A 10,945-nucleotide genomic window follows, 5' to 3' on the forward strand; every position below is an offset into this window, starting at 1 on the left:
AATAGAGAATGAATGATAGTTCGTATTGATTAACAAGATATCAATCTCATTTATACAAGTTTCTATCATTGGCTAATTACCAATAACTACTAACTAAAAATAGAAACCTTCTAACTATATCAACTAACTATTGATTACACCTTTCAATACCATTCCTTAATCAAGAGTTATGATACTACAAATGCATTCTAGTCAAAACATAGGACTCTTAACATGCTTATCATCTTCTTGAATCTTTCGATTTTCAATCCTTTGGTTAGCATATCTGCAATCTGATCTTCTGTTGGACAGTGCACCAACTTCACCTTCTCCTTCTCCACTTGATCTCTTAGAAAATGGAACCTTGTTTCAATGTGTTTGCATCTTCCGTGGCTCACTGGATTCTTGGCTAAGTTAATTGTTGATTTGTTGTCTACTCTTAGCTCAAACTTACCAAGTTCACCATACTTCAACTCTATTATCAAAGATGTCAACCAGATGCCTTGACATGCTGCATTGCAGTCTGTTATATTCTCAACCTCGTGTATAGAAAGAGTCATCACATCTTGCTTTTTAGAACTTCATGACACATGTGAACCAAATATGGAGAATACATACCCATAAGTGCTTTTTCTATCCTTCTTATCTCCACACCAATCTGAGTCTGAGTAGCCAACAAAGAAAGATTCATTTACCTCTTTTGATTAGGAAACAAAATTCCATAATTCATAGTTCCCTTCAAATACCTCATTATCCTCTTGGTTGCAATCATGTGAGATTGCTTAGGATTGGCTATATGCTTGCTTATTACTCCTGCAACATAGCTTATCTCAGGTCTGCTATGATAAATGAACCTAAGACAACCTACCATTTTCCTAAAGAGAGTCCGATCTACTAGTTTTTCAACTTCTTTATCAATCAATCCAACCTTTCCTTCAACTGGCACTGCTACTGGTTTGCATTCAAGCATTTGAAATTTGCTTAGAACATCTTTGACATACTTCCTTTGATGCATCGGTAATCCTTCTCGAGTCTTCTGAGATTCTATTCCTAAGAAGTAGGCCAATTCACCTAAATTTATCATCTCAAACTCAGACTTCAACTTCCCTTTAATTCTCAGAACTTCAGATTCGTAGCTTCTAGTGATGACTAAATCATCAACATATAGGCAGAGTAGATTTGTTTCTCCTGCACTTTTTGAGTTCACATAGACTCCATGCTCAACCTTGCATTTGATGAAACCAATAGACCTTAGGAATGAGTCTATTCTCCTATGGCAAGCTCTTGGAGCTTGTTTAAGCCCATAGAGAGCTTTATTCAATTTCAGCACTTTTGTTTCATCATGAGTTATGTCAAAACCAGGAGGTTGTGTTATGTACACTTCTTCCTCAAAAGGTCCATTAAGGAAGGCACTCTTGATATTAAGCTGCCACAATTTCCACCCAAACCAACTTGTCAAGGCTACAATCAACCTATTGTTTCAAAACTTGCCATAGGTGCAAAGACATCAATGTAATCATATTATTCCTTTTGCATAAACCCCTTGGCAACCAACCTTGCCTTTTTTCTTTGAGACTTTGCCATCTGGTCTGAGTTTGACTTTATATACCCACTTTATAGGTATAGGTACTTTTCCTGTTGGTAGCTTAGCTTTTATCCAAGTGTTGTTCTTTTCAATTGCCTTGATTTCTTCCTCCATTGCACTGAACCAAACATCTTCCTTCATTGCTTGTTAGAAAGTGATTGGTTCAGTTTCTCCCGTAAGTGCAAGATGGATTAAATCACCCTCATTTGTAATTGTATCATCAGGAAACAACTCATATTCATTAAGTCTCACGGGTGATTGTCTTACCCTTGCATGTCTAGATACAATCCTTGTAGCATCTGTTCTTGGGGTTGAGTTAACTTCATCTACAACTTCATAATCATCTTGATCTTCTAGTGCAGGAATTAAAGGCATAGTTTTCTTTTGCTCAACCCTTTTGTGAAGATCATTCCATGTACTCATCTCATCAAAATACACATCCATGTTGAAGACCACTTGATTTGTCACATGATTTAACAATTTGTATGATCATGTTGGGTGATAACCAACAAAAATCATTAACTCACTCTTATCATCAAGTTTCTTTCTGACTTGATCTGGTATGTGTTTGAAACATATTGAACCAAACACCTTCAAATGCTTCACTAATAGCCTTCTTCCTGTCCAAACTTCCTCGGGAACTTGGTTCTTTAAGCTCTAAGTTGGGCATCTATTCAGAATATAAGTGGTTGTTGTGACTACTTCTCCCCATAGGTTATGAGGTAACCCTTTGCATCTCAGCATACACCTCACCATATTCATTATTGCCTTTTTTCTTCTTTTAGAAACACCATTGTGTTGAGATGTCTAAGGAGCTGTCATCTCATGGATTATGCCTTGATCAACACATAACTTCTCAAGCTCTCTTATGTGAATTCTTCTCCTCCATCAGTTCTAAATATTTTCATTTGTTTTCCTGATTGTCTTTCAGCCTCTACTTTGAACCTCTTTAAGCATTCAAACACTTCACTCTTGTCCTTGATGAGATAGATCCACATCTTCTTTCTAAAGTCATCAATGAAAGAAACAAAGTATATGTTTCCTCCTAGTGAATTCACTTCAAAAGGTCCACACACATCAGAGTAGACAATATGCAATAGTTCAGTAGCTCTAGCTTGTGTATTCTTGCTAAAAGGGATTCTAGTTTGTTTACTTATTATGCAACTATCACATATTGGCAAGTGTGACTTAATTTCAGGCATATCAGTGACTAGATTTTTCTGGTTTAGTGAATTTAGATCTCTGAAGTTTAGGTGGTCATACCTTGAGTGCCAAAGCCAAAATTCATCCATATTGGTTTCAGCATTCAAACATTGAGACTTCACTGCATCTAGTTTTACTTGGAATGTTCTATTGCTTGAGAGAGGTGCACTAAGAACTCTTCTCTTCATGTTGTCATAAATCTCCAGGAAACCATTGTGCAACTCCATATTGAGCCCTTTCTCATGCAGCTAACCAATACTGATGAGATTGGTTTTAATGTTAGGGACAAACAACACATCAGTTATGAATGGCCTTCTGCCATCTTGCATTCTTAATGGAATGTCTCATGTTCCTTCAGCTGTTACAACTCTATTGTCAGCAAACTTTACCTCATTCCTTCTGGTTGGATCAAAATTCACTAACCAATCCTTATGTCCAGTCATATGATTGGAACATCCAGAATCAAGATACCATTTATCATTTCCAATTTTGATGATAGTTGTAGTGATCATTAATTGCACAACCTCATCATCAAAGTATTCACCCTCTTCCTTGGCAAGATTTTCCTCAAGATCTTGCTTCCCTTGATATTGGTTCTTTTTTGGTGCATAGCATTCAGATGCAAAATGCCCCAACTTGTCACAATTATAGCACCTGATTCTCTTCTTACCATGCTTCCTTTTCTAGTTCTTGGATTGTTTTCGATCATTCCTTCTGTTGAGTTGTTCTTGCTGATCAAATCCCCTTCTTAGCCCACCTTTTGTATCACAATTATTGCTTTGACTCTTGTTGAAATTTCTCACATAGAAACTTCCTCTATTTGCTGAAGTTTGAGTTTGCTAGGCTTGGTGTGAAGGCCTATCAACTAATCTTTCATTGAGTCTTTGCTCATGAGCTTCAAGAGACCCTTGTAGTTCTTTAATTCTCATCTTTTCGACTCTCCCTGATTCTTCAATTGCCACTACTACATGATCAAATTTGGGAGTCATAGTTCTTAGCATTTTCTCAACAATTGTAGCATCCTCCATCTTTTCACCACAAGATTTAATTGCATTAACTTGAGTTATGATTCTTGTGAAGAAATCAACAATTCTTTCTCCTTCATCCATTTGCATAAGTTCATACCGCCTCCTCATTGTTTGCAATCAGATTTTCTTCAATTGTACAGCTCCTACATAATGCTTTTCCAACACATCCCAAACCTCTTTTGTTGTTGCAGATCCTGCAATCTTCTTAAAGTGGGCATTGTCCACTGCTTGGTGTAGGAGACAGATTGCTATGCAATCTCTCTTATTGTTCTGTTTGTGAGCATTCTTTTGTGCTTCAGTTGCACGTTCTTCTAACACTAGCAACTCTTCCTCAAAAATATCGGCAACTTCTTGGTAGCCAAAGATGGCTTTCATTTGAATGCTCCATTGGGTCCAATTTTTTCCATCAAGCACAGGGAGATTTGTGGCAAAATTCCCTGTTACTTGAGCCATGATTGCAGCAAAATGTTTTGATCTTTTGTGGCTCTAGATACCAGATGTTAAAGAAACTAAAAGAAGATTCAGAGTGGAGGAGAAGTTATGAGAGTTTTAGAATAGAGAATGAATGATAGTTCGTATTGATTAACAAGATATCAATCTCATTTATACAAGTTTCTATAATTGGCTAACTACTAATAACTACTAACTCAAAATAGAAAACTTCTAACTATATCAACTAACTATTAATTACACCTTTCAATAACCTTTAACTACTTTCACAATTGCTAATTCAAAGATATACAATATAATCTTACAATTATATTCTATAACCTCACATTGTAAGCTAGTTTTGCTTAACATGGTACATTTTTATGATGGATGGGGAGTATGATATTTTGCTAAGTTTCACTCTAATGATTGGTTTCATATTTTTTTTTTACGAACTTTTGGTTTTCATATGTTTGATAATATAAATAGGGAAATGATCAACTTATTCTAGGATTAAGTTAAAAAAAATTTACTTTGCATTTTAACCATTCATTTTAGGAAAATTTAATTATTTGAATCAATGAATAAAGTTGAATAATTAGATTTTCATAGAATGAATGACTAAGATATAAAATATTTTTTTAAGTTACCCTTGTAATAAGTGGATTCACTCCGATATAAATATTGTTGGTTGAATTTTAAAGAAACCAATGATTAAAAATAGCTACATTGATCCCTTAAACTATTTTTAGGTTAGTATTTACTCTTCAATTTCCTTTTTGTCATTTCTTTTAGCATAAGCTAATATGGCACACCATCCAACATTGTTCATCTTCTTCCTCTATCTTTGATGACAACAAATACAAATGGTAGACATGCTCCATTTACTCTTCTTTGAGCACTATCTCTTCATTTCTAGCCAAGAGTGTTGTCACAGCCAACTTCCATTTTTCAGATTCATGGATACTTCATATTGTAGATATTGTCTAATTCTAAATCTCGTGAAAAAAGAATTGTTGTTGTCACTATTTGGTTCTCGATGCCTACCATCACTAAACAAAGGTAGGAGATATGTGAAGGGCGACAACTAATAGTGATAAACATGTGCCACATAACTAGAAATTGAGTATTTGCCCGAAAAATTCATATTAATGAAATGGAAATTAACCAAATTCTCCATATGAACCATGAATATGAATAAAGTACAACACTTTATCATGTTGTTAAAATGGTCTCCAAAATGACAACAAGACATGTCCTAGTGTCAAAGAAAACGACAATTGAAACAGAACCTTTCCCCACTCAAAAAGGCTAAAGGCAAACACAATATTTTTACAAAACTAAGGGTATGTGACGAAAGCATAATATTTTGCAAATATTAAGATCAAGTACATCATGTCACATGTGTGTGAAGTGATAAAGTTAAAAATGTAAATGTACAGAAAATAAGATAGAACTAACTATAACTGTGTAATAAAAAATGAAAATATGATGTATAATATATGGCATTATTAAAGATGGTATAATATAAAAGGAATCATTTAATATGGAATAAGACAAAATGAATTAGTAAAGTGAGATTTTGACACGTAAGAAGTAATTTTTTAATGAATGTAAAACTATATAGGTCATAGATGTTTGGGAAGGTTCTCATCCTTAAAAAATCATGTCAACATGTATCGTACCAATCAAATTTTATTAAATAATATAAAAATATTTTATGTTTTTATATTTCTTTTTAAATAGAAGACAACTTCTAATTATGTTGGAATACAATAAGACATAAAAAAGTAGGGATAGTGATCACTTATTTTCAATGGTGTCATATTTCATGTCCAAACCAATTATATATTAACATGTGGATAAAATAAAAAATTTAAAGACAAAAAGTAATAAAATGAAGCACTCTAATTAATTTGAGATATTGAATGAGACATCATTTAGAATAGATGATCTAAAGTAAGACATGTTATCCCATTTTCTCATGACACTACATTATACCTAAGTATTGTACGTGAGTTTTGTCCAATTTTTTATATTAGAAAAACATTGGGATAAACTAGAAGTGAGATACCACATCTTGAACCAGAACCTTAAGGCATTAGTTCTATGGGTCTTTCCTTCTTATAAACTTTTTCACTTCTCCCCGCATATTTAATGTGAGACTTCACACTAGAATAAACGCAAAAAGTAAAATATAACTATTAGGAGGAACAAAACATATATATTTTATTTCTATGCCTTGGAATTAATATTGTTCTCCGGAAATTGACTATTAACATTTTCAGATGAAAGGCGCATTTAAAAGCAAAAGAAGATTAAATTGCAGCAAAAATTCAAATTAAAATCCCAAAACAAAATGAAAAAGTGGTCGAAATTCGATAATATTTTTAAATGGATGGCAAATACACATTGATCTCAGTTTCAACAGAAAAAATAAAAGAATTATCAAATAAGGGTTGGACGATGTTATAAAATAACTGCACGAAATCTTGACCCTTCAATGAATTTTATCAAATATAATTTTTTTTAAATCATATTTCAAAAACAGATGATAGGACTAAGAACAAGTGAACTACCACACAAATCCAGCAATTAAAAAGACAAGTGGAGGGATTCATAAATAACACAAGCAATTATAATTCTTCCATGACAGTAGGCTAAAGATTTTGTAGCTTTATTCAGATTTCAGACTTATCTGACAGTGAGATCGGTAGTTGTAAAGTGGGCATCATGATTGAAAATAAATATTTAAAACTACAAGGTCGGTGGCATGTAGCTGAGTACAAGAGTCACAAATAATAATAGACAGCAAAATATATAATTTTGATTGTTTTGGGAGTATTCCTCACCTTTGATACACAGTTGTTACTTCTAACAAATATCCCTTTTAAAAATCCATTATTAAACTTTTAATATATTTCAGAATCTAATAGAGTCTTACACTAATAAACTAACATTTTATTGGTATAAAAAATGTATCTACTCAAAAATATAATTTGATGTTTTTTTATATCAATTTACTATTTACCCAATAGTTTTCAAGTATTGAACTTCTTTTTAATAGTTCAAATTAAATCTTCTTAAGAAATAAATTTTCTATTTTCAGATTTACAATGTTTTACAGAAATTCAATAATTAAAAGTTATGAAATGAAGACTTAAGAAAACTGTGTGTCTTGTACTATAATAACTAGATAATGTAATTGGTCCAAAATAATTTTAAAAATGATGGTAACAAGTGGAGTCCAACTTAATTCAACTTAGCTCAATTTATTTAGAATTGTCTTATGTCAAATTTTGAGTTGATTTTAATACAAACTATTTTAATCACACTAATTAATTGTGTTCCACATAATTTAATTTAGTGTATAATGATTTTAATCATTAATTTTTTAAAACATTTACATTTTCAATTATCCATTATTAGGTGAATTTATTATAGTGAGAAACTAACATAGTTATCGTCATCACAATTTTTTTTGTTAATTATTAATATATTATACAAAGTTTATAGGTTAATATCTTGAAAATTTATTACATAAAATAATATAATTTGTAATGTAATTTAAACTTTTATTATACCGGTTTCATGTATTTTTTATTATTACCTACATTTATAATTTATTTTTCAAAGATAACGATGACTATAAATCATAGTTATAAAAACCGTACCGTACCGGCCGGTTCAACCGGAAAACCGGTGAACCGGGCTCCTAACCGGTACGGTACAAGTGTTGAACCGACCAAGTATCAAAATCGGTTAAAACTGGTCAAAACTGGTGAACCGGTCGGTATTTTACTAAACCGGCCAGTTTATACACATATTCTTTTTAAAAAAAAACTTAAAAACTTAAAAACTCATTACAAGGTGACCCATCTTTCCAACCTACTCTTTAACACTTCAAGGCATATGCTTCCAATGGATACTTATATTACATATTTTGGTTCTTAACATTCGTGTATAATCTTAGTGACATTTGTGTAATCTTTGAGTACTGTCTGAAGATAGGATTTGGTAGAAAAATATAATATTCATATAAGACAACTTTGACTCATTGGTGTTAAATGTTAAAACTCCAAATTTATTTGTTTTATAGAGTGAGTTGTGAACTTATGTCATTTATTTATATTTTGCGGTTGTTAAGTGATATTTTTAGATTGATATATGTTTTTTAATTTAGATTTTGAATTTGTTAAAAACTTAAAGTTGTTTATTTATATGAATTTTGAGTAGATTATAAATTGGAGTATCTACCCATTTGAATTTTTTTTGTTATAGGTTTATATATATAAAAATATAAGTAGGTATGTCTGGTTTAAACGGCATGCGGTTTAATTACTGAACTACTGGTTGAACCACTGTACCACTATACCAGTACTCTGACCATTTTGATAACCGGTACGGTTTTAACAACACTAATATAAATAGTACTAAATTGTAATTATCTATTACAACTATTCCACCATCGATCACTTTCTTTCTTCATTTATACATGACACATCTATTTTCTTACAAGAATGTATTACTTCATATTTACTATTTATAATTAGTTGAAAAGTATACTCAAGTCAAAAATTGATAATTAAATATTTTTTTGACCAACTATTATTATTGAAACACTAAATAGTATTCTTTTTAAAACAGAGGATGTTCACCCTTATATACTATCCAAATCTTTTCCATTTACCTTTTTTTCTTCCTAAATTGAAGACAAAAGGGGAGGGTGACGAAATTAGAGATAGAAAGAAGACAATGTCATTTTGGTTATTCCTTTCATACTTCACTTTCTAGGTAATCTCTCACTCATTGTGATTTGATTGCTACTTTTTACCTCAAACATTCTTTCTCCTTTCATTTTCTTTTGTACATTTATGACCAACAATGGCCATTGGTTGAAAGTTGAGATGAAGAGGATTTTCTTACTACATGTTAGGCACGTTGGCATCCATCAAAATTGCAGTATTAGCTATTGAATTGAGTAATCGTTAATTTCATTCGTTAAATTTGTGATTAGTTATTGAGTTTTGTAGAAGTCATGATCTCAATCTACAAATTTTGTAAGAAAACATTTTGCAAATTTAGAAGTTAATATGCAAAAATCTAATTTTTAGTGAATGATTTTAAATTACTTGTAAAAGTCGTTAAAGCAAATTATGACTTATACACTTCAAAAATAACAGACTCATAAGTTGTTAAATAAAATCACGACTTCTATACTTCAAAAATAACATACTCAGTAGTTGTATGTTGAAAATCCGACTTCTAAATAATATAAATAACACATCTAAGGTCAGATATTAGATTCATGACTTCTAAGAAATGTTCAAACAATAACAGGTTACCATAATTAACATCCATTTCGCATTTTAGCATTGGGTTATATGTTATTATTGCTTGTAACTTTCTCTACTGCCTTTTGCTTTATTTAAAAATGTTATATGCCTCTTAATTTAATCAATGGTTAAATATGATATTTACCAACTTATATTAAAAAAACGCTTTAAACATATATGATGAATTGCGACCCGTTTTTGCAAACGAGAGATGAAGACAAGGTTGAAAGTATGGATGAAGATTATGCAATTTTGGTTTTGCCTTCATACCTCGTTGCATGTTATCTCTCCTTCTCTATGGTTGGTTTGCATGTTTTTGCTCCAAAAAGTTTCTATTGAATTATGCCTTATTTAGAATTATTATATGCCTTCAATTTAATCAATGGTTGAATATGAGACTGACCACCTTTGCAATACGATTGTAAAAAAAAATCATTTTATATATTAATGACAAATTTACACCCATTTGTTAAGAGTAGGACAGAGGAAGATGAGACTGACACTAAGGTTGGTTCTATGGAAAAGAAGATGAAGAAAAAGTGATGGATCATTTTTGCCCATTTGGTTCAACACAAAAACGAAAGGAAAGGAAAAAAATATGCATGAGTCTAGAAAAAGAAAATTTTCTACATAACTTGTGAAGAAAATGAAGAAAGGAGAGAAAACCAACAAAATTTTCAAATCTACCATTCCTCCATGAATGAATTGAAAGAACTATAATCTATGGTGAAAATATATACAATATAGTAAACTTCTTTATTTATATTCATTTTTATGTGAAATTAGTTAATTAATTAATTTTCGTTGTTTCTAAACTCATAAATAAATAGTGATTGTGTATTATCAATAAAAATGGAGTGAAAATAAAAATTAAATATAATTACTTAAAGTTATTAACAAAGTGATAAATAATAAATAAATTAGAAAGACAAAACACAAATGTGTAGAAGTGGAATTTAGAAATATAAAAGTAATTGTCGAATATGAGTTATACATTATTTACATATATTAGTGAGAAAAAAATATAAGATGTTAATAATTTTTATTGAATTTTATAATAAAAAATTGTTATATATTAATTAAAAATATGAATCAATATTATTAAAAATAAATTATTTAGTTATGCGATTTGCAACATTAAAAAATAGTTTAAAAATGAGATATACTACATAGTTATGTATTATTATTTTAAATAATTATTTAGTTATATAATGATGGCACTTATGTCATTTTAAATACATTATGTTTAAACCTTCATTTTTTCTCCTCTTAGTTTTCTTTCATTTCAATCATACCAAATAATAAAATTAGCATCTCATTTTCTACTACTTTTTTCTTTCAAGTCCATTTCCTTCAACTATCTTTCCTTATATTTTCCTTCCTTA

The sequence above is a fragment of the Lupinus angustifolius genome, chromosome LG08 (assembly GCF_001865875.1).
Source record: "Lupinus angustifolius cultivar Tanjil chromosome LG08, LupAngTanjil_v1.0, whole genome shotgun sequence".
Taxonomy (NCBI): domain Eukaryota; kingdom Viridiplantae; phylum Streptophyta; class Magnoliopsida; order Fabales; family Fabaceae; genus Lupinus; species Lupinus angustifolius.